The sequence below is a fragment of the Giraffa tippelskirchi genome, chromosome 3, assembly GCF_054371585.1.
Source record: "Giraffa tippelskirchi isolate mGirTip1 chromosome 3, T2T-mGirTip1v1.2.pri, whole genome shotgun sequence".
Taxonomy (NCBI): Eukaryota; Metazoa; Chordata; class Mammalia; order Artiodactyla; family Giraffidae; genus Giraffa; species Giraffa tippelskirchi.
Window position 1 is genome coordinate 123,884,122 of NC_137277.1, and position 25,780 is coordinate 123,909,901.

Consider the following 25,780-nt stretch of genomic DNA (forward strand, 5'->3'; position numbering starts at 1 on the left):
CTTGAGGTAGTCAGTGTTACTCTTCCTAGTTTACAGATGAGGAAACTGAGGTGTAGAGAGGCTTACTATCTTCAGTCCACTCTGCAGTAAGGGGCAACATGGGTGATATTCAAAAGCTGTAATGAGTAGGATGATCCAAACATTGGCCAATCAGAGGCAAGTCTGTGACCTCAGAACAGATGCTATGTGTAAGCAAAGCTGGCATGGCTACATAGGTCCTACTGGCTGAGCATCACTCCAAGTGGGGATTAAAACCTGGGCAGTCTAGCTACAGGGTCCACATCCTTGCCACTCCCCTGTAACATCTCTTTGCTCTGGGAAGATGCTCCATCAACAGTAGGCAAAAGTAAGCTGCTATGATCCAAATGCTCCCTTGCGGGGGTGGGGGGAGTCCTGTTTTTTCCATCTCCTGCCCCTCCTCTTGGCATTTACAACACCCAGAGCATGATCGTGCTCTTGTGACACCATTCATAAGTGATCTTCTGGTTTCTGCTCCACTGTACTCTTTCTCTCTCCTTTTCAAGATCCAGGGTTCACTAATCTACTTCCAGTCTCTCCACAAACAAACAACCCTTTACTCTACATGTCAATACATCCAACAGTTCTGCTTTTGCTCTTTCGTTCTATGCCATATAATGGCTTCCCTAAAGGCATTGAGAATGTTGTTTTCAAGAGGTGGGCTAGGCTGATCCTAGAAAATGTGGGGCAGGAAGAAGAGGCCAACACAAGGGCTTAATGACCAACCCCAGTAAGCCCTTCAAGTTCCTAAGTGTCTTTTAGGGAAAGAAATAAAATATATAGACTGGAATTTCTCCATAGACAGAAAACTGACACAGAGGGCTTCCCTGTTGGCTTGGTGGTAAAGAATTCACCTGTCAATGCAGGAGACACAGGTGCGATCCCTGGTCCGGGAAGATCCCACATGCCATGGAGCAACTAGGCCTGTACTCTAGAACCTGGAAGCTGCAACTACTGAGTCCACATACTGAAACTACTGAAGTCCGCATGTCTAGAGCCCATGCTCCACAACAAGAGAATTCAGCGCAGTGAGAAGCCCTTGCACCACAACAAGAGAGAGCAGCCCCTGCTTGCCAAAACTAGAAAAAAGCCTGAGCAGCAACAAAGACCCAGCACAGCATAAATAAACAAGTAAAACTATATATATATATATATATATATATATATATATATATATATATATATTTAGAAAGCGGACACAGACTTGCTGATTCAGTAGGTCTGGAGAGAATCCTGAGAATCTGCATTTCTAACAAATTTTTCAGGCGATGCTGCTATTGCTGGTCTGGGTACCACACCTTGAGATCATAGCATGTTATTCCTCTGTCTCTAGAGCCAGCCCACCTTCTTAGTGATTGATTTCACCTAGGAAAGGCCTCCTGGCTCAAGGCTCAGGGCCTTTTCTAGTCATTTCTCAGTGGTATTGGCAGCATCCTCATTAAGGGCACTTGTGTGAAGAGTTTATCCTGACCCATGTCCAATACCTGGGCCTTGCTGGCCTGAAACCAAGGGCTGCTCTGAGTGTGGTGTGGTATGGTGGTGGTCATGGGCAACCAGGAGTGCTTGTGATCAGTGTCCACTAGGAACCCATCAGTCTCCAATTCCACATGCTTGCTACTGTCCCATTGGGATCCTGATGTCAAAAGGCACAAAAGGGTGCCTCGTGCAGATTCCCCCTCATACCGCTCCCCACCCCCCACTCCCAAGTTTTCCTCCTTAGAGCAGTCTTACCTCTTTTCTGGAATCTTATCATTCCTCTGCAGCTTTCGCTTCTGGGACTCCTGAGCACTCCTTCCCATCAGTTTTATGGCATTGATTTAGAGTGTGAGCAGCTGGAGGGCATGTCTCACTGCCTTGTTGATCCTTGTCAAAGTGCAGAGCACACTATAGGCACTCTCTGAATGTTTGATTATTGTTGTTGTTCAGTTGCTCAGTCATTTCTCACTCTTTGTAAACTCATGGACCGCAGCACGCCAGGCTTCCCTGTCCTTCACTATTGGAGTTTGTTTGAACTGATGTCCATTAAGTCGGTGATGCCATCCAACCATCTCATCCTCTGTCGTCACCTTCTCCTCATGCCCCTAATTTTTTCTAACACCAGGGGCTTTTCCTATGAGTTGGCTCTTCACATCATGTGGCCAAAGTACTAGAGCTTCAGCTTCAGCATCAGTTCTTCCAATGAATATTCAGGGTTGATTTCCTTTAGGAATGTTTGATAAATGAAACAAAGGCATCAATTAGGAAGATAACATAACACAACAGAGGTAAGGCAGTCTGACTCAGGAGTTATCTGACCTGAGTGTAGGTTTCAGTTTTGTCATTTGTTAATTGCAAAACCCTGTATAGGAATTACTCCACTTTGTTCTCAGTTTTCTAATCCGCAAAGTGGATACAACAGTATCTTCTTCATAGAGCTGTTGTATTAAGACAATACATATAAAGCTCTTATCACTGGGCACAGAATAGGTTCTCAGACAATAGTATTTATTAGCAAAAGAAACACTTGCTAAACAGATGGGGGGTGGGCACAGAAAGAGGAATCTTGGGACATTTATGTTTCAGGCTTTCACCCAATATCATATTTTAGCTTGATCTACTGAAGTGGGATAAAGCAAGAGACTCTAGAGAGTAGATGTGTCAAGTCTGAAGGGACAGAACAAGGAGAGTGGAAAGAGACAAGAAGACAGACCCAGCAGGCACTTCACAGCCTGTCTGGCTTTTGTTTCCATTTCTGTGTTTGTTTCCAGTGGTGTTAATTCTCTGTCTGCTCTCTTTCACAGACACACTTTTTGTCTGTATTCATCAACAGATACAATAAAACCTGAATCACCCTGTGCTGAAAACTAGGACACCAGAGATCTGTGTTTAATAGGTGTTTGGGAATGCCACTGCTTATTAGTATACACAATATGTCACGGCTGTTAAAAACACACGCCTTGTTCAGTCCTCCAAGCTTGGCTCTTGTATTAGCTAACTTCCCTTTGGTGCTGTGGAGAGGCACACCATGTAATGTGGCAGACATCCTGGGTGCCAACGTCACACTAGTATCATGTCCAGTTTTCCTTCCCTTCCAGGCATGTGGACGACAGGTCCCCTGTAGTTGAGCAGGGCCCTGAGCCTGGTCCTGGGTGGCCTGTGAGCAGAGGCAGTGAAAAACCCCCACAGCTCTCTTTCTGAGGGCATGAGATCCTGCAGGAGGCTTTGTTTTAGAGGCAGAGCTTCAAGGTTAAAACAACCTGGACCCTGAGCTGCACCAGGAGGAAAGCTGCCTTCAAGAGGTACTTGCATCATCCCAAATCATTTGATGCATGAAGGCATTGCAATTTTGAGGTTGTTTGTGACTGTCAGATACCCTGGCTCATTCTAATTTTTAAAAATCAACAAGAAAACATTGCAAGTCTTTTCACACTTTTTCCATCATCAGTAGGTTATCTGTTTGTGCTTTTTATATAGTAGCCCAGGCATGGCAATTTATAATGTTCTTGATATTTCTGGTTTTGGCCAGGAGCCTTCTCTGCATTCTCCACTACCCACTCCACCCCGCAATTTTGTAGGCCAGGTGGCACTAGTGGTAAAGAACCTGCCTGCAATGCAAGAGACATAAGAGATGCAGATTCAATTCCTGGGTTGGGAAGATTCCCTGGAGAAGAAAATGGCAACCCACTCCAGTATCCTTGCCTGGAGAATCCGATGGACAGAGGAGCCTGGTAGACTGCAGTCCATAGGGTTGCCAAAAGTCAGACATGACTGAAGTGACTTAGCCTGCACATAGCACACATATTTGCCAAAACTCTTCAAGAAAGATCTAGATGCCATCATGGTTGGATCAAACTTATCCCTATATATAGATGAGGGACTGTGAAATTGGGTTTATGAAGGAGACTTGACCGGAATAAGCAGTGTGGTTGAATGTAATCGTATGTCCTGGGTCCCTGCTCACGGGTCTGAAAGACACTTCCTATTGTGTGTGATAGAATTGGGGCCTCTGGGCTCAAGGAACACAGGTGGACTGCACAGCATGGCAGGCCCTGAATATGTCCCATCTATACCTCACAGTTTCCTCACTGTGGAATGGGACTGTTACATACTTCCCAGGCCTCCGGAAAAGACACAATGCTTGGTACTTTACTGTATAGTTTTGCTTTTTCTTTTTTACTATGGGTAAATCTCTAAAAAATCCACAAACAAAAAGGATTTCAAAAGAACTTAGGATCAGAAACATGGACGAAATAAAAATTCTGACTGACTAAACTATATAAAACTCTCAGGGGTGAATCAGCATAGAATAGGCCGAAGGGCTAGCCTACTCTCCCTAATTCCCACCCTGGGACCAGATCTGGGCTCCTGATTATTTCTGTAAATAAAGTCTCATTAAAACACAGTCAGGGTTTCCCAGGTGGCTCAGTGGTAAAGAATCTGCGTGCCAATGAGGGAAACACAGGAGACACAGGTTTGATCCCTGGGTCAGGAAGATCCTCTGGAGGAGGGCATGGCTGCCCACTCCAGTATTCTGGTCTGGAAAATCCCATGGACAGAGGAGCCTGGTGGGCTATAGCCCAGGGGGTCGCAAAGAGTCAGACACGACTGAGTACGCACTCCCACAAAAAACACACTCGAGCTCATCCACCTTACACAATGTTCATGGCTATTTTCATAGTACAATGGCAGAGGTAAATAGTCGTGACAGGAATTTATGGCTCACAAAGCTTAACATATGTAGGATTTGGTCCCTTCTAGCCGAGACTACAACAGTGGTCCTCAAACTTGAGCAACCACCTTAGAATCACACGGTGGACTTATTAAAATACAGATTTCTGAGCCCTACCTCTAGTTCAATAGATCTGGGGTAGGGCCCATGAATCTGTATCTCTATCAAGGTCCCATCCAGGTTTGATGCTGATGTTGCTTGTCTGGGAACCACATTTCGAGCACCGTAGGACTCGAGATTATAGTTGGCAAGCTCTAATGATGAGACAGATTCTAATAGAACAGAATGGGCACCAGCTGTGTTTGGGACACTTCTTCAATCTCTAGAACAGAGTCGGGGAAGGAGGGAGGTGCCTCTTTCTCTAGGACTCCTGAGCTGATTATCATTGCTTGGCTTCCTCTCCCAAAGGCTACTTCCCAGAGCTCAGCAGTTGACACCCATCAGAAAGAAGTGATACTGGATGAACAAACAAACAAAATGGGATATTCCAGGGCTGCACAGAAGTTACTGTGCATGTATTTGGGGAACTCCATGAATAAAGCTATCTATAAAACAACTCCTTTATTTGTGGGTGTGTGGGAATCCTGTAGATCTGCAGAGCCTGAGGCAAAATGCTTCTTACATACAATCAGCAGGTACCAACTTGTGGCTATATAATTACTGAATTCCAGATGAACATGTCGAAATTCATCTGGTATCACTTCTTTCTGAGGGGTGTCAACTGCTGCGCTCTGGGAAGTAGCCTTTGGGAGAGGAAGCCAGGCAGTGATAATCAGGCTTTTTAAAATATTTACTTATCTTTGCCCCCATATTCCCTTTGGAACATTAGTTCATTGGTATAGGGATTAAGAGGAAGCCACTTGGTATAAAAAAGGAAGATGGGAGGTGGCAAAGTCAGTCCCAGAATAGGGAATGAAATAGAGGTTGCCCAAAACAATTCTTGTGTTGGAAATTCAGCTGTAAAGGAAGAAGGCTAGAGTCTTCTTACCCGTGAGGATTCAGAAATGAGATCCTGCTTTTATCCCTTGCTTCTGAAAATTCTCTCCACACAGCCACACACCAAGGAGGATGAAGAAGAGGGAGGTTTCTGGTCCCTAGTGTCCCTTACAAAAAGGACTTAATTGCCTTTCAGGCTGGGCTAGGGTTCTTTGGGGGTGAGCACTCACAGACAGCAGAGGAAAGCTGGAATTCACCCAGAGCCGCCTCTGCCCCACCCCCTCCACATGCTGCTGCTTGCCTCTTCATCTCTTTAATGTGCGGCCCTCCAGGCACAGAGAAAACACAGCTGTTCTGATGGCCCCACATGGAATCACCGTGGCAGCCCCACTGCAGGTGGTTTAAATTAGCCCAATCACGATGGTCCCGAACGGAGCATGATGGCAGTTAGGAGCCTGACTGACCATTTAGCCAAGGGCTGATGAATTAGGTATCAGGTTTGAAAAGCAAAACTCCCAAGTACACCTTTTGCGGCCCAGCCAACGGGCACTTCTTGCTCTGGGGCTTGTCTCTTCCATGCAGGCTCAGAAGACACCAGACAAACTGAGAAGGGCTACTGAGATGCACGGATATTCCAGGGCCTCTGCGTCCTCCTTTGTCTCCCTGGAGGCCTCCTTCTCACCCTGTAGATTCAGTGATAGGATCACCCTTCAGTCTTGCAGAAGCAGGCTGGCTTTCAGCTTGTGCTAACTAGCTCTCGGCAAAGGCACACTCTTGCTTCCATCAGTAATATGCACAGGGAGCAGGCCATGGGGTGAGGGGTTTGTGGGTAAGGCATGCAGAGTGTTGGGATGCCTACAGGTGAGGCACCCCCACTGGCTCACGAGAGGCCTTTCAGTGGAGTCTCTGATGTGGTTAGTAGGATCTGTGTTCCTTTGATGAGTTCTGTTCTGAGCCTGGGCTGCTATTCTTTTAGCTGCTCACCACTCCCTGTCATGTGATTGGCAATTCAGCATTCTGAGTGGAAAGCGAAAGCAAAAGTTGGCTCTGTCACTTCCAACTCTTTGGGACCCCATGGACTATATAGACCTTGGAATTCTCCAGGCCAGAATACTGGAGTGGGTAGTCTTTCCCTTCTGCAGGGAATCTCCAACCCAGGGACTGAACCCAGGTCTCCCACATTGCAGGCAGATTCTTTACCAGCTGAGCCACAAGGGAACCCCAAGAATACTGGAGTGGGTAGCCTATCCCTTCTTCAGCAGATCTTCTCAACCCAGGAATTGAATCGGGGTCTCCTGCATTGCAGACAGACTCTTTACCAACTGAGCTATCTGGGAAGCCTATTTGGAGTGGGGTGAGAGGCAAATGTCCCTCTTTGGCTGTGACCAGCACAGTTGTAGAAGTAGGGAGTTTACTTACATACTCCCACTCTCCCCATGGGAGGAGGAATCATGGGCTGATTCCTTGTCACTGTCCTTGTCCAGTGATCTCTCTTGTCCCTGAGCTGTGCCATCTTGGGGGAAGGGGTAACACAGGTAAATGAAACTGTTCCTTTCATCCTCCTCAGTGTGTAAAATCTTGGATTTTGGTTTTTTCGTTTGTTTGTTTCTGCTTTTGCTCCAGCAGTGTGCTGGAACTTCTCTGCTGGAATCCCAGACTTCTGCAATGCCCTTCTTGTCCACAGGTGACTGTCAACATTGGTATTCTTTGAGAGGAAGTTGGTAGAAAACTTGCATTTTGCCATGTTGATGATATCACTTTCCTCATTTAATCTTCTTAACAACACTGTGAAGTAGGTGTTATTATTATACTCATTTTATAGATGAGAAGACTGAGTCAGAAGGAGGTTATATAATTGCCCATAATTACACATCTCATAAGTGACAGAGCTGGTATTCATAACTAGGCAGTCTGAATCTGGAGTCTTAACTACAGTGCTATACCACTTCCTCTTATGGGAACCACTTATTCTTTTTTTCATCTTTTATTTCTAGTTTCTAACACTGAGCTAGGAAAAAGGAAAAACTAACAAATGTTTTTGAAAGAAATAATAGAGCACTTATTTGCTAGGAAGACAGAGAACTGAATACTTTTCTGGAATCAGTACATACATATTCCATTTAATGGAATCCACACTGTGCTAGTTTATTATGTTATTTGTCTCTGGAATTATTTTCCTAACAAAAATATGTATGTGTGTGTATGAAAAATCCCTTGTAGATTTCTGTTACATATTTCCACAATGTGCCTTTGTATATTTTCATTTAAAAAAAAAGTGAGAGTGCAGACATAGAGAACAGACTTGTGGTTGCCAAGGGGGAGGCGGAAGAGGAGGGGGGAGGGCAGAGGGCTCTACTGAGAGTTTGGGATTAGTAGATGTAAACTATTCTATATAGAATGGATAAACAACAAGATGTTACTGTATAACAGGGAACTACATTCCATATCTTGTGATAAATCATATTGGAAAAGAATAAGAAATATATATATAATTTATATATATAATATATAATTTATATATATAACATATATTATATATATTAATTATATATAGAATATATATATTATATATATTAATTATATATAGAATATATATTCAGTTATATATATAATATATATATATTATATATAGTTATATATATATAATATATATATATAACTGAATCACTTTGCTGTATAGCAGAAATTATCACGACATTGTAAATCAACTATTGTTATTTAGTTGCTAAATCACTTCTGCCTCTATGCTACACTTCAATAAAATAAATTTTAAAAAGGCAAGAGTGGAAACTGTCCTGGACACTCTTAATAATGAGTATTGGCATCCTCTAATGAAAACCATCTATGCCAATGAACCCTCCACCCTCACTCTTTTTCTTTATTTTTGGCCACTGCATGGCTTGTGGGATCTCAGTTCCCTGACCAGGGATTGAATCCAGGCCATAGTGGTGAAAGCCTGGAATCCTAACCACTAGGCAACCAGGGGACTCTTATGCCCTTATTCTCTTGAGTATATTCCATAAAGAGGGCTGCTAATGCCTCTGTAACCTCTCTTTCTGCTATGTATTTTGTATCCCAGAGCATTATTTGAATCTATAGTTACGGACCAAGGAAATGTGTAAATTAAGGGTCTGAGCCTATATCAAAGAAACAGGCAGAGGATCAAGTTGGATCTTAAAAGATAGGCAAGGTTGTTCTCTAGATTTGGCAGAGTTGACCACTAGCACAGCTCTGAAGTGTAATATTCTATAAGCAGCTCTTCATCCAAGAGAAATTAGAGAACCTCTTCAGTCACCTCTAAAGCGCAAAGGAAAGAGCCATGAACAAAAATATCTGGAGCCAGACCTAGATGACGGGACAGATTCAAACACTGTAGAAACCTAGAAGGGTAAAATGTTTAAGGAGAGAGCCAGTATGGACCAGCAAGCTGCATTTGGATTCCCCAGCACTCCAAGGACTTCACAAGCCTGATATTAACCCTCTCAGCCTGTCTTCATTGTGGATAAACCTTGCCTTTTTTGGAAGCATGTGTTACTAAGTCACTTGACTCTTGAGAAAAGAACAATGCATTAGGTTGTAAAATCACCAAAGATAACTTCACATTCTTGCTGGGGACCATGCTTTGGCAGAGTCTAAACTGAGCCCCATGACTATCCATTATTAAATGAGAGCCAACACTTTATCTTCATGTGGCTGCATTTGTTATAATGGGGCTGTGCTGTTACCACACATGAACATAACTTCCTGAATATCGTTTTCTTTTATGCATAAGCATTTTATAATATACAACATTTTAATTAATCTGCTTATTACTTGTACTACAGTTTAAATAATCAAGCCCATGATTCTTAGTAATAAAGAGTTTGGATGGTATGAACACATCTCCATTGGGATTATTATAAAATGTCCCTTTACTAAGGATTTAGTTACGGCTCAAGTTTTCAGAATCATTCACAGTACCAAATGCTATGTGCCATGTTCTGTGCTAAGCTTTTTACATATTTTATCTCATTCAGTAGTCAAGATACGAACTTAGGAAATGCAAGGTTGAAATTGCAACCAGGTAATAAAATGCAAATGTTATCCAAACTCATTAATTCCTTTGTGTGGGTTTAGAATTAGTAGGCAGAAATCAAGTGCCTCAAATAGTACTGAACACTCTTACTGAGTACCTGCAATTATACTAATTAAGAAAAACATCTTTCTTTCATGACTAACTAGGCAGTTGGTTATTCAATAATAATTGTCCTGTATCACTTAGGGCTTACATTCAGCAGCAAATATCAGATGTTAAAGAATAGTGACTTATTCCAACGAAGAGTTTTATTTTTCTAATTCTAAGTATGGATATAGTCAGTGCAGGACTGGAAGGGCAACTCCGTAATGTAATCAGAGACCCAGCAGATTCTAAAATCTTTCTGCTCCATCATCTTTAGTACATGCTTGTCTCATGGCCACAAAATGGCTGCCATCCTCCAGCCATCTTATTTGCATTCTTGGCAGGAAAAAGACAATGGGCAAGGGTTAAAAGGAACATGCCAGCTGAGTCAGCTTTCCTTTATTGCAGCTTTCCCAGGTTTCTTATCTGTGAACTTCCTCTTGCTTCTCATTGGCCAGCTTTGTGTCTCATATTCATTCTATTTGCATTCTTGGCAGGAAAAAGACAATGGGCAAGGGTTAAAAGGAACATGCCAGCTGAGTCAGCTTTCCTTTATTGCAGCTTTCCCAGGTTTCTTATCTGTGAACTTCCTCTTGCTTCTCATTGGCCAGCTTTGTGTCTCATATTCATTCATTCATCCTAAATGAAAAGGTGGCTGAGAAAATTAGTTACCTTTTTGAAAGGGACATATAAACCTGCCACGCATCTTTGAGCTTTGGTTTACTGTTTCCCGCTTATGTAGGGACAGGGTGGGTACAGACACAAGCAGATTCACAGCCACCTACATGGTATGGATTAAGGAACACTGGGTAGGCTCAGAGGCCAAGTCATATTGTCAGGTAGTGACAGAAGCTGGAACCAGCATCTTTGAGCCTCTCATGACCTTGCCAGTCTTATCATACTTCACCTGAGAACTCAAATTCCTGTAAACTGACAGCCCACTGAGTAACTGAGTGAATGGCTCCAGGCAATAAAGATTCTTTCTAAGCCATATGACCTCTAAGTGGCCAGTAGGACATTTACAACCCTAGGGTATCAGTTAAGAATGGAAAATGTCCAGATGGTGCTCTTTACTTCCCAGCCTCTGGGCAAAAGCAAAATAGGATGGATAATTCTAGAGACAATTGAGCCATTATCTGTCTTTACTACAATCATAGATTGAGGTTGGAATACTGGAGGAGGGGAAATTCTTTATATTGTAAATACACAATTACAGGACAGAAAAAAGAAAGTAAACTACATATATAGTTAAAGTCATTTTTGAGGTGGTAGGAGCCTCATAGTAGCCAGATTTTAGATAGAATTTAATAAAATCATGAATGACAGTCATATAATTGATTTTATCCCATCTTTGGGACCAACTACATCCAGGAGCTCTATACTCATTAACACATTTAATCCAGGTAACAATCCTCCAAAGCAGTTGGTTATCACCCTTGCACAACTGAGACTGACACTAAGGTTTAGCTGGTGAGCAGCTTGCCCTGGGACATATAGGGTGGCTGGGCTCAATTTAGCTGCTCCTAATCTTATGTTCTTCTCACTACCCTATGCAAACCTTACAAGGCACTGTTAAGGGAATAACAAAAAGGGAATAAATTTTCCATGCAAAAGGGAATAAATTTCTTTTTTCAAGGATCACAGTGTTTATTGATAGATACACATCTATAAGATCAGGGCATGAGCATGACTTGATACATTAAGCGGACTTGAATTTCAATATAATAACAAGAGGGACAAGTGGAGCCCTGAACCAAGATCACAAGATAAAAGTCTCTGGAACTGACCAAGCCCACAGCAACTGTTTCCATGAGCCTCTGGATCTAAGCCGGCCAGTTACCTGACCCCATATTAGGTAAAATACCCACCCTATAGCATCCTAACCAATCACCTAATGCCACCATTCCAGTGGGAATTTTCTCTGTCTTGAGGCTATAAAAATTGGCTACTAGCCTGAGAAAGAGGTCAGCTCTCCCTTGAGCTGGCCTGCTGTTCTAACAGCATCTCCTACTCTAATAAACTTTATTCTCCTCCATTCTGCCTCATGTCTGGAAATTCTTTTCCAACCCACACAGGGACGATGACAGGACAAATTCAATTTCTCACCAACTGTTTTACGTCTATGAAAGCCACTTTAAAGGCATTAACCATTTCTCAAAACTCATCAGTTTTGTGCAAGTAAACCATGTTTCTTCTAAAAAGACTTGTGTACCTGCCCGGGCTCAAGGATATTAAGTATTAGGAGATTGGACTAACACATACACACTAATATATATAAAATATATATAAATATATAACTGTATATAGTTTTATATATAAAACCAAGGACCTACTGCATGGTATAGGGGAATAAAAATGAATACCTGAATCACTTTGCGGTATACTTGTGAGACAGGCGGGAAGGGGGCAAGGCACAACCTTTAAAAGAATCACATGGCCATAGGACATGACAAAAGCTGTTTAGAACCAACTAGGTCCAAGATGGCAGAAGATACCACTTCCACTAGACCTTGAGCTTTATTATACACTCATTGTAATACATTGTTGTTGCTGTTTAGTTGCTAAGTCGTGTCCAACTCTTTGTGACTCCATGGACTGTAGCCCACCATGCTTCTCTGTCTATGAGATTTCCCAGGTAAGAATATTAGAGTGAGTTGCCATTTCCTTCTCCAGGAGATCTTCCCAACCAAGGGATAGAACCCAGGTGTACTATATTGCAGGCAGATTTATTGCAGGAAGGGGGACCCCTTCCAGGGCCCCAAACTGGGCTCTTGACTATCACTCAGAAATGAACTGTCCAAGGAGACACATGTGCTGACAAAGCAAGAGATTTTATTGGGAAAGGGTGCCTGGGCGGAGAGCAGTAGGGTAAGGGAACCCAGGAGAACTGCTGTGCAGTATCAGGTTTTATGGTGTTGGGATTAGATTTTGGGTTGTCTTTAGCCAATCATTCTGACTCAGAGTCCTTCCTGGTGGTGCACACCTTGTTTAACCAAGATGGATGCCAGCAAGAAGGGTTCTGGGAGGTGGTCGGATATGTGGTGTCTCTTTTTGACCTTTCTCGAACTCTTCTGGGTGGTGGCTTATTAGTTCCATGTTCCTTACCAGGACCTCCTGTCATAAAACTACTCATGCAAATGGTTACTATGGTGCCTGGCCAGGGTGGGTGATTTCAGTCAGTGTGCTTCCCCTAACAGATTCTTTAGGACTGAGCCACCAGAGAAGCCCTATAATACATTAGCATATGCTAAATGACACACCCACCAGCACCATGACAGTTCTGAAGTAACCATAAACAACCCAAAAGTGGGTGGTGGCCCAATTCCTAAAAATCCTTGCCTTTTCCCCTGAAACATTTGGAATAATCCTGCCACTCCCCAGCCTATGAAATTACTCAGCCCATAAAAACTAACCATCCCATATATTGCCCCCCCCCCAAGAGGCGAGTTGCGCCTTTTAAGATGGCCCACACTCTGCCAGTGGAGTGTTTCTCTCTAAATACATCCACTTCTTACCTATCACTTCATCTCCGAATTCTTTCTTGACAAAGCGAGACCTAGAATTCACCAGGAGCATATTGGCAAAGCCAGCCAGAAGAATTCAGGAAGCCTCAGCCTCTCCGCTCCCCTGTGCTTCCGTCGCTGCCTCACTTTCCGCCATTACTCTCCTGCTCTCTGTTGCTCACTTTCTACCTCACGCTTACTTTCCACTCTTATCTCTTACTCTGCTGGAAAGGGGTGAAAAGAAGCCTTCCAGGCATCTTCCACCCTTGCCACCAGGTCTTCCCCTTCTTACGGTACACGCGCACGGGGAATGTCAGGGAAAGTTTCCAGCCTTCCTCACAGGCAGCTCGGGACCTGAAACACAGGCTCTTTGCCCTCTGGGTTTGCCTTATCCACCATTTAATTAACTGTTAACAGGTCCAGTTGTGTAAAAACATGAAATTTACCTTTACTTAGAGTCTGTGCCAGTTAAGATGGCGACAGCAGTCCCTGCCCTTGAATCGCAGGCAGGCAGTCTGTGCGCATGCTCCCAGGTGTTAGGAGTGGGGGCTATAGTCCTGTGCCACATGGTTGGGACTTCTGGTGGTGGAGCCGTCAATCCCAATGTGCCCTCCTGGTTTTGGCCAGTCCTTGCAGGGTCTACCCTGATCCCACCTCCACTCCCTCCCTCTTAGGGCGGGGCTGGCGACTCAGGCTGGGTGGGAGGTACACTTGGCACAGCCCTGGGGATACACTCCTGGGCAATGATTCACATTTGCCATGCGTACCTCCTCCCGGTGGTAGGATTGGGAGTGTGTTTCCGAGGTTCTGGGGTCCTCCATCCCCACAACTACAGTCACAGTGCCTCCTCCTGGGCTGCCATAGCTGCCTCTGAACCCAGCGCCACTGCCCCACTGGCCAGAGCACATGTGGGGAGAGGGAAGAGAGAGGATGACAATGAGGTCCCAGGGGTGCCTTCCACAAAACGGAAAGGGAAAAAAAGGTTTTTCTGTTTGTTTGTTTTCTTTTTCACAAACCCTCTGCCTAATAGCCAGTGCCTGATATCGGAAACTTACCACCTTTTAAGAGAAAAAGACTGGGGCTTAAATAGGTCTCAGGACAATGAGGATGTCTGTTCCAGGGGAACATATCCTGGAACACAGGGTTTAATCTGTAGAAAAACCTTCAGGAAGATCATCACTCATCATGCGTACCTCAGTTAGTCAGTTCAGTCGCTCAGTTGTGTCCAACTCTGTGCAACCCCGTGGACTGCAGCACACCAGGCTTCCCTGTCCATCACCAACTCCCGGAGCTTGCTCAAACTCATTTCCATCGAGTCAGTGATGCCATCCAATCATCTCATCCTCTGTCGTCCCCTTCTCCTCCTGCCTTCAATCTTTCCCAGTGTCAGGGTCTTTTCAAATGAGTCAGTTCTTCACATCAGGTGGCCAAAGTGTTCAAGTTTCAGCTTCAGCATCAATCCTTCCAATGACTATTCAGGACTGATCTCCTGTAGGATTAACTGATTTGATCTCCTTGCAGTCCAAGGGACTCTCAAGAGTCTTCTCTAACACCAGAGTTCAAAAGCATCGATTCTTCTGCTCTCGGCTTTCTTCATAGTCCAACTCTCACATCCATACATGACTACTGGAAAAACCATAGCCTTGACTAGACGGACCTTTGTTGGCAAAGTAATGTCTCTGTTTTTTTAATATGCTGTCTAGGTTAGTCGTAACTTTTCTTCCAAGGAGCATGAGTTGGACACAACTGAGCGACTGAATAACAACAACAAATACTTCAATAAAAAAATAGCACATAAATCTCATTCCTATAAGTGGAAGTAGAAGGACTATAATACTGCAGCAACAATCATCAAATGATCTGAATATTCTCTTCTTCAATGGGACTCATAGGAAAATCAGTCCTTTCTCCATGTTAACAGTTTTCCAGCAGATGGCACCAGATAGCTTAGAATCAGTTGCTGCTGCTGCTGCTGCTAAGTCGCTTCAGTCGTGTCTGACTCTGTGCGACCCCATAGACGGCAGCCCACCAGGCTCCCTCGTCCCTGGGATTTTCCAGGCAAGAACACTGGAGTGGGTTACAATTTCCTTCTCCAATGCATGAAAGTGAAAAGTGAAAGTGAAGTCGCTCATTCGTGTCCAACTCTTAGCGACCCCATGGACTGCAGACTACCAGGCTCCTTCGTCCATGGGATTCTCCAGGCAAGAGTTCTGGAGTGGGGTGCCATTGCCTTCTCCGGAATTAGTTGCAGAAAGAGTTAAACTGGGTTAAAGTGAACCTAGCAGACAGCTCAGGTGCCTGTCAGAGGGGAGGAATCTCAGTAAAGACTTGTTACCGCCAGCATTTAAGCATTCTCCGTCTATTCAGGGAACTCTGGGCTGGTTCTGAGGTGGTTGAGAGATGCAGCTCTTTGAGAATCAAGATGACTCATAACGTGAGAGATGTTTGGGAGGAGGGCAGACTATTTGAAGGTACGGCTGGCATCGGAAAATGGAGATGTTGACTGCTGTGTAATCGGAAAGAAACAACAGAACAACCAACTTCATTCTGCAAGGAAATGGACCACTTGGTGAAATCTCCCCAGAGATCTCATCATGTTACCTAAGTATTTAGTCTGTACAAAGGGGAATGGGTTGTCTAGGAACTACAGAAGGTGGTGCTAGTGGTAAAGAACCCACCTGCCAATGCAGGAGATGTAAGAGTCATGGGTTCAATCCTTGGATTGGGAAGATCCCCTGGAGAAAAGCATGATAACCCGCTCTAGTATTCTTGCCTGGAGAATCCCATGAACAGAGGTGCCTGACAGGCTACACTCTATGGGGTCGCAAAGAGTTGGACACAACTGAAGCGACTTAGCATGCCCACAAAGAAGCCATAGGACAGGAAACAAGTATTGTCTCCAAGGGGTTTTCTTCTTGAGGCAAAAATGGAGAAAAAAAGAGAAGAAAACCAAAACCCACCCCCAAACATTTTTTGGGGTCCAATTCTGTGAAGGTTTGTCCATTAAAATGGCTATCTGCAAAAATACAGATGACCCCCTTACCATTTCCCCTCATTGCCATTAAGTTGAGAGCAGCCAGCTACACGCAGCACAAGGTAGGTCCTGTGTCAGCCCTGAGGTGGGCTTCTCTGAGCAGCAAGGTGAGGTCAGTCATCGGCCCTTAACTCTGGAGCCCTTTCAGGTTCAATTTCACATCCACAAGTCAATTTCACCTGCAGCCTAGAGTCACTGGGGATTTACCTGGGGGCCCAAAGTGAATGTTCTCTCCTTCTGATGTTTCTATCTTTTCCTATTAAATGCATTTTGAATTTTCCATGGGTATAATAATATTTTTAGAACAGGCATTTATAAATATTATAAAAATATTAACACCTTGAAGCCATTTGGAGACAGAGATCTTGAAAGCAGTCCAATTCAGAAACAGACCAACAGAGCACATTTTGAGGGTCTCCCTTTACACTGCTGTTGTTTGCCTTAGAGAGCCCACACGTGAATATATGTATTGGAAACTTGGAGTTGTGTATTTCCTTCGTCCTTGCTACTTTAAATGTAGTTCATGGACCAGCAGTATGGACATCGTCAGGGAGCTAGTTAGACATGCACCCTTTTGGAATCCAGTTGCATCAGAAAATGCATTTTAACAAGATCTCTAGGATTTTGTATGTTCTTTAGAGTCTGAGAAATGCATCCCCTATGAAACTCTTTTTTAAAACTAGGAGCTAATAAGTCCAACAGGGTGGGAGAGGATCCCAGAGCTGGGTTCTGCCTCCTGGGGTGGGTGTACTGTATTATTATTAATCACCAGGGACTGTATTTTCTTCCTCATTGTCCTCTTTGAGGAAAGAGGGCTGACTGATAGGTATCAGCACATTGCATTAGATAATAATAGGCAGGGGCTACATATCTGTGCCATTTCTGGGCACGGGACATTGATGAGTGATTCACAGAGAAAGACAGCTCCTCTGATGAGCAAGTGATGGGCATGGAGTGTCATGGAGGGAGAGGTGTCAGGAAGCAGCCAGAAAACAATGGAATCTCAGCACAGACATATTCATTCAGGCTGCCAAAGATCACCTGGAATCATAAAGCATCTCCTGAGATGAGAGTGGGTGGGCAGTCTGAGCTGGAAGCCTTCAACCTTCTCAAGCAACACTCACAAAGATCAAGAGATTTTCCATGGCCAAAAGATTCCTGGTCTTGTCTCAGACTGTGCCTGGGGACTGTCCCCAGCAAACTCTCTGTGCTAAATGAGACAATTTGGCTGTCTGGTTAGGTGGCAAATGGAGATAGGGTAGAGGTGCACAGATCTCATAGTTAAAGAGATTTTTGTGCCCACTAAATAAGAATATTAGTGGCCCAAAGGGGCCATTCCCATTCTTTTCCTGACCATCACAACTGCCTATCGTGTAGCAGAGATCAGATCAATATCTGTGTCTATGCAAGTATTACAAGTACTTTTAAAATAGGACCTAACTTTTGCCTGGGATGAAGACAAACTTTCTATGATATTCTTAGACTAGTGGATATAATCTAATCTGATTTTTCTTTTAAAATGGAAACAATATTAACTGCCACTGTTAAGGGAATAACTGGAGTGAGAAAGGAGGTGTTACTCACCAGAAAGGCAGTTTCACCTAGATTGTTTGGGGAAGGGGTGTGAAGGGGAGTGCTGGTGAGTGGTGGAGAGTGGAAGCAATGCCCCACTCCTTTTTCATATCTGCAAATGTTATTAGAAGTCAAGCTGCCCTTTCAGAGCATGCTTCATGTCCTGACCTACTCTTGAATCTCCAAGGCCACCCAAGTGTTTGGAATTTCATCTTGAGAAGAAGTAATATTTCTCTCTCTCTCAGTGGCTTCTTTTTCCCCCTGGGGTGCCTCGGTTACTCATCAGGCTTTAGTTTCTATCTGCAGAATATTACCCAGAGAGAAATACAACCCAGAGGGAAAATGGCAGCAGGTCACACGAGGCCTCTGCTTGGCATGTTGGGCCTTGTAATTTGGTCAGAATCCCAAATCTATACGTTAAGTTTCCTGACAGGCTGAAGTCTCCTCTGTGTGCCTCTGAGTTTCCCAGGCACAATCTGACACTTCAGAAGCAGTTGGCCATTGTTTCTGGTTTTCCTCTCACCTGGAGTGTTGGTCCCTGTAGGACTGGGATTTGGTAATGACTTTCACTCTGCATCCTGATGGGTTGGTTCAGCTTGTTCTCTGGGGGTATCTGAACCACTGATGGTTGGGGCTGGCCAACTGTGTTAAGTGTGTCTTTTTATTCTGATATTTGGACATCTGGTACCTTGCAGACTCTGCAGAGACTGCCTCCCAGTGTTAGCGAATTCATAGAGACACTAAACCGCCTTCCTGGAGGTGCATTCTTCATATGCAAATCAGCCAATCCAGAACCCACACCCACAACCCTCTGCATCTGGCTTTTAAAACAACTAGAGACAATCTCACAGCCTGCCCAAAATATTCAAATTAGCCGATCCTTGGCTGTTTGCCTGCTTCACCAGTGCCTTCCCATGGAAACCACAATGAAGTCTTTTGCCAGCATCTTTTCATTCTCTGCCTCCTGCCTGACCCTTGTGCTGTTCTGTGGCACTGCCTAGCATGCTCTGCCTCCTGTTTCTAGAGAACTTTGAGTATAAAAGCTTCTTCCTCCAGGCCAACCATTTGCATGTCTCACCAAACCTAATTAAAACAAATCTGGAGAACATTTCAAACACCATCCCTCCTACCCCTAGACTGAGATTGGGCCCTGCATGGTGTTTCCTGTACTGGACGGGTCTACCTCCTGCCTTTCTGACTTCCAACATGAAATTATTTCCTTCCACATACATTTTGTAATTTTTTATTGTCACTTTATTCGATAACCTAGGGCCAGCAACATCTGGAAAGTAGGAATAGGACTATCATGCACACCTCAAACGCTGTACCTGACCCACTGAAATGTATTTTCCCAAACTGGTGCTGTTATTTCTGTGGGATGGATTCCAGGAGTAAAACTTCTGGGCTGGGGGATATGTTAATACAGTCAATTTTGATAGATGTTTCCAGATTGCGTTATAAAAACAAAGCTGTCAAAACTTATATTTCCATCAGCAAGAGATGAAATGAACCCTTTCCCACAAGCTCCTTGACATTCCTAGAATCTAGCCCCTCAGCATCCCGGGTGGTAAACACTCTCTGCTGCCGAGAGGGTGGGGCTTCCAAGGGAGTGGGTGAGGCTATTGGCAGCTCACAGATGTTAAAGACACTTAAGAACCCAGGCTGACTGGTGAAGGCAGGGGTGCCTCCCACTGGCCTGCCCATGGTGGGTGCTGCTTCTCTGAACTGAGATCATGCAGGTGACATTGTTTATGGCCCCTTCCTTTCAGTTGGGACCCCCAGACTCAGATCACTCTGCGGGAGAGTCCGTTATTGCATTTTAGAATCAATTTAAGGGAGTAAGAGACAAGCTTCCTCTTAAATAGCTCCTGCCAAATTTGCTTTCATAATTATTGAATATTAAGGATTTTATGGTTCCTGGTTTGATTTTCTTTCTTTCTTTCTTTTTTTTTTTTTAATATTTTTCAAACCATTTTGACTTCCAAGTCAGGACTGGTCTTAGTGGCAGTTAGCTGCTGGGGGTGGTGGGATTTCCTGGTGGAACCCAGGACACAGGGCTTGCTGCTTATCTTCAAGACCACCCTAGTGACTCCCTCTTTTTATGCTGTAGGGCTCCCTTTTAAAAATATATTTTATCTTTTTTAGAAAATTGCAAGATTGTTATTTTATAGGAGAAAGAACAACTAATAAGCAGATAAAATACTATTTAAATATGACTAACCAGAACAAACTGTGGAAAATTCTTTAAGAGATGAAAATACCAGACCACCTTACCTGCCTCCTGAGAAATCTGTATGTAGGTCAAGAAGCGACAGTTAGAACCAGAAATGGAATAATGCACTGGTTCCAAATTGGGAAAGGAGTATGTCAAGGCTGTATATTGTCACCAGCTTATTTAAATTACATGCAGAGTACATCATGCAAAATACTGGGCTGGAAGAAGCACAATCTGGAATCAAGATTGCTGGGAGAAATATCAATAACCTCAGATATGCAAATGACACCAGTGTTGTGGCAGAAAGCAAAGAGGAACTAAAGAGCCTCCTGGTGAAAGTGAAACAGGAGAGTGAAAAAGTTGGCTTAAAATATTCTTTGCAGCCAAAGGTGGAGAAGCTCTATACAGTCAGCAAAAATAAGACTGGGAGATGACTGTGGCTCAAATCATGAACTCCTTATTACCAAATTCAGACTTAAATTGAAGAAAGTAGGGAAAACCACTAGATCATTCAGGTATGACCTAAATCAAATCCCTTATGACTGTAGAGTGGAAGTGAGAAATAGATTCAAGGGATTAGATCTGATAGACAGAGTGCCTGAAGAACTGTGTACAGAGGTTCGTGACATTGTATAGGAGCCAGGGACCAAGACCATCCCCAAGAAAAAGAAATGCAAAAAGGCAAAATGGTTGTCTGAGGAAGCCTTACAAATAGCTGTGAAAAGAAGAGAAGCAAAAGGCAAAGGAGAAAAGGAAAGATATACCCGTTCGAATGCAGAATTCCAAAGAATAGCAAGGAGAGGTAAGAAAGCCTTCCTCAGTGATCAGTGCAAAGAAAGAGAGGAAAACAATAGAATGGGAAAGACTAGAGATTTCCTCAAGAAAATTAGAGATACCAAGGGAACATTTCATGCAAAGATGGGCTCAATAAAGGACAGAAGATATTAAGAAGAGGTGGCAAGAATACACAGAAGAACTATACAAAAAAATCTTCACGACCCATATAATCACGATGGTATGATCACTCACCTAGAGCCAGACACATCCTGGACTGCGAAGTAGAGTGGGCCTTAGAAATCATCACTACAAACAAAGCTCATGGAGGTGATGGAATTCCAGTTGAGCTATTTCAGATCCTAAAAGATGATGCTAAAAAAAAAAAAAAAAAAAGATGATGCTGTGAAAGTGCTCCATTCAATATGCCAGCAAATTTGGAAAACTCAGCAGTGGACACAGGACTGGAAAAGGTCAGTTTTCATTCCAATGCTGAAGAAAGGCAATGCCAAAGAATGCTCAAAATACTGCATGAATGCACTCATCTCACACGCTAGTAAAGTAATACTCAAAATTCTCCAAGCCAGGCTTCAACAGTACATGAACAGAGAACTTCCAGATGTTCAAGATAGATTTAGAAAAGGCAGAGGAACCGGAAGTTAAATTGCCAATATCCGTTGGATTATCGAAAAAGCAAGAGAGTTCCAGAAAAACACCTACTTCTGCTTTACTGACTATGCCAAAGCCTTTGACAGTGTGGATCACAACAAACTGAAAAATTCTTAAAGAGATGGGAATATCAGACCACCTGACCTGCCTCCTGAGAAATCTGTAGGCAGGTCAAGAAGCAACAGTTAGAATTGGACATGGAACAAAGGACTGGTTCCAAATTGGGAAAGGAATACATCAAGGCTATATATTGTCACCCTGCTTATTTAGCTAATATGCAGTTATGTGAAATGCCAGGCTGGATGAATCTCAAGCTGGAATCAAGATTGCTAGGAGGAATATCAATAACCTCAGATATGCAAATGACACCATCCTTATGGCAGAAAGCGAAGAAGTACTAAAGAGACTCTTGATGAAAGTGAAAGAGGATAGTGAAAATGTTGGCTTAAAACTCAACATTCAGAAAACTAAGATCATGGCATCCGGTCCCATCACTTCATGGGAAATAGATGCAGAAACAGTGAGAGACTTTATTTTGGGGGTTTCCTAAATCACTGCAGATGGTGATTGCAGCCATGAAATTAAAAGATGCTTGCTCCTTGGAAGGTAAGTTATGACCAACCTAGGCAGCATATTAAAAAGCAGAGACATTACTTTGCCAACAAAGGTCCATCTAGTTAAAGCTATGGTTTCTCCAGGAGTCATGTATGGATGTGAAAGTTGGACTATGAAGAAAGCTGAGCACCAAAGAAGTGATGCTTTAGAACTATGGTGTTGGAGAAGACTCCTGAGAGTCCCTTGGACTGCAAGAGGATCAAACCAGTCTATCCTAAAGGAAATCAGTCCTGAATATTCATTGGAAGGACTGATGCTGAAGCTGAAACTCCACTACTTTGGCCACCTAATGTGAAGAACTGACTCATTTGAAAAGACCCTGATGCTGGGAAAGATTGAAAGCAGGAGGAGAAGGGGATGACAGAGGATGAGATGGTTGGATGGTATCACTGATTCAATAGACATGAGTTTGAGTAAACTCCAGGAGTTGTTGATGGACAGGGAGGCCTCGCGTGCTGCAGTCCATGGGGTTGCAAAGAGTCGGACACGACTGTGTGACTGAACTGAAAACTCAACATTCAAAAAACTAAGATCATGTCATCTGGGCCCATCACGTAATGGCAGATAGTTGGGGAAACAATGGAAACGGTGAGAGACTTTATTTTGGGGGGTTCCTTAATCACTGCAGATGGTGACTACATCCATGAAATTAACAGACGCTTGCTCTTTGGAAGAAAAGTTGTGACTAAACTAGACAGCATATTAAAAAGCAGAGACATTACTTTAACGACAAAGGTCCATCTAGTCAAAGCTATGGTTTTTCCAGTAGTCATGTATGGATGTGAGAGTTGGACCATAAAGAAAGCTGAGTGCCAAAGAATCGATGCTTTTGAATTGTGGTGTTGGAGAAGACTCTTGAGAGTCCCTTGGACTGCAAGGAGATAAAACCGGTCAATGCAGGAGATCAGTCCTGAATATTCATTGAAGGGACTGTTGCTGAAACTGAAGCTCCAAATCTTTGGCCACCTGATGTGAAGCACCGATTCATTGGAAAAGTCCCTGATGCTGGGAAAGATTGAAGGCAGGAGGAGAAGGGGTCGACAGAGGATGAGATGGTTGGATGGCATCACTGACTTGATAGAAATGAGTTTAAGCAAGCTCTAGAAGTTGTTGATGGACAGGGAAGCTTGGTGTGCTGCAGTTCATGGGGTCGTCAACAGTCAAACATGACTGGGCGATTGAACTGACTGAACCAGAAAGAGTTGTTACTAACATTTTGGGTAGATTGTTTTCCAGACTTCTTTCATGAAAAGATTATTATTTTGCTCTGTCACCTGTATAGGACAAGCTAAAAAATCATATGCGTCATTCTTTGTCAGTATATTGGTTTACGGCAGCACGTTGCATGGGTGCATGAGTATTTTGTCATGCCTTATATTGTTTAAATAATTCCCTATTGTTTGATTTTTCTCAGATTTTTGGTATTGTAATAAGTTCTATAATAAACTGCTTTGCACATATGCCTGTATAATTGCCCAATTATATTCTTAGGCAAAATGCCTAGAAGTGAGATTACAGAATTAAAGTTTAGCTACTTTTTAAGAGCTTTTGAGTTGAATTGTATGCTAGAAAATGTGTACCAATTTACTTTCTCCCAAGAGGTATTTGCGTAACTATTTCCCCGAACTCTCCTCAATAGTTAAGATTTTTAAAAAATAGGTACATTGAATATATTTACCCGTAAAGGCAATAACCCCCTATCCTCAATTCCAATAAAGCCTTATCCTTTACCACCTCACCATCTAACTTGAAAGGCTAATAACTTGGGGTTTGCAGTCAGAAAGACCATATTTTTAGGACCCTGGGTTAGTCACTTAATTCTTATATTTCAGTTTCCTCAACTCTAAAATGGTGCAATAAAAACTTTATATCACTGATTACCGAGTGTTTAAGTGAAGTAATGCAGAAACAGTGCTTACCCGTGCTTGACACAACATGTACTTTTAATAAATATCCTTTTAGAGAATCCTCAAAAATGTCATGTGGAGGATGCTGGAGGAAGAACCTTGGCTACCTGGCTGCACACAGAGGGGAGTAGTGAATGAGGACACATGTCTGTGTGCTGTCTTTCAATGAAAGAAGAAGGGTAGGGAAGAGGGAGATTTTATACAGCTTGCTTTTTATTTTGGCCATGCCTTGTGGCATGTGGGATCTTAGTTCCCCAACCAGGGGTTGATCCTGTACCCCCTGCAGTGGAAGTGCAGAGTCCTAGCCACTGGACTGCCAGTCCAGTTCCAGTTCAGTCACTCAGTCGTGTCCAACTCTTTGCAACCCCATGAACTGCAGCATGCCAGGCCTCCCTGTCCATCACCGACTCCCGGAGTTTACCCAAACTCATGTCCATCGAGTCGGTGATGCCATCCAGCCATCTCATCCTCTGTGGTCCCCTTCTCCTCCTGCCCCCAATCCTTCCCAGCATTAGGGTCTTTTCCAATGAGTCAACTGCCAGGGAAATCCCTAATACAGCTTCTCTGAAAGAAGTTCTGCCAATCTGATAAGGTCAGATGAATTGATCAAACGTCTTATCTCCCTTCTTGTCACTTCAACTCCAGTATCAGCTCAGGAAGATGATTCCCCCTAAAAATCTTGAATCCAAATGTGCAAGTGAGATGACAGCGTCACTAGTGCCCCTGCATAGGAGCTCCTCATAGGAGGACATCTGTCAGAACTAAGACCAGTTTCAGAACACTCTTTTGGGTGACTGCAAATGGACACCTCCTCAGACTCCAGCCTGAAAGTGACGTTGGCTCTCATGGCCTCCATTCCATTATCCCAGCCTCTCCCTTCCCTCTGGCCATCCTGTGAGACCCAAGCAGGTCTGGAACCCTCACCACAACCTCGGAACATTTCTCAGAATCTTTTGATTTGCGGTTTATTCTAGCAGCTTTAGTTATCAGACTCAGCCAGTAACAGATGAAAAACAAAGAATTGTAAAGCAGAACAGAAGGTATCCAGAAGGAAAAGGGATAGTCAACAAGAAGGCAGAAGAAAGACCACTGACACACTTTGGGATTGAGTCATAAACTGTGTGGACCCATAAACTGATGGAGCCTCTTGGATGGGCTGACAGTGTGAGCCCACCTGTCAGTGAAGATTCTGTTCTAGCAGGAGGGGGGTGCCTGTTATCCAGGCAGGTGCCTGGTGGTGCGCTTGACTAAGAGGTGCATGGGGCTTAGACTTGCATCCCATGTCTGGCACCGATCAATCAGATTCCTTATGGTGAGGAGACATCTTTCAGCCCCTCTGTGTCTGGTGGACGCCATTGTGAAAATCAAACACAATGCCAGGTACATATTAGGCCTTTTGCTTCCCTTTCTCCCCCCTGAGTTTGTTGAGGAGGGGTTTGGACCTGGGGCAAGAGGAGCTGGGCTGTATACTGAAAAGTTTTCATTTCATAGTTACTCACTTCTATTTCTTAAGATCCATTGTAAGATGTGCCTCAATTTTGGAGATGTTAATAAGGAAAAAAATATGTATCTTAGAATTGATGACATGTATTATTAGTTTGGGAAATTCTTGCCTTTGGGAGATTTAGCCAGCTTATCAGCGTGGTAACAGCTCCAGGAGTCCTGGAATA

At 43.6% G+C, this 25,780-nt stretch overlaps 1 protein-coding gene across 2 annotated transcripts in view; it reads right to left on the bottom strand.

Moving 5' to 3' along the window:
• LOC145541792 (uncharacterized) overlaps positions 1–25,780 on the bottom strand; it is a 284,540-nt gene that overhangs the window by 238,358 nt on the left and 20,402 nt on the right. The window contains exons 2-3 of one of the 2 annotated variants that reach the window (XR_014079289.1): positions 21,175–21,294; positions 1,750–2,218 (exon numbers count right to left, since the gene is read on the bottom strand). The gene's annotated coding sequence lies outside the window, so the exon portion shown is untranslated. Of the gene's footprint in view, positions 1–1,749; positions 2,219–13,770; positions 13,844–21,174; positions 21,295–25,780 lie in introns of those variants that run through there. The other variant, XM_081579254.1, reaches the window with a different exon arrangement.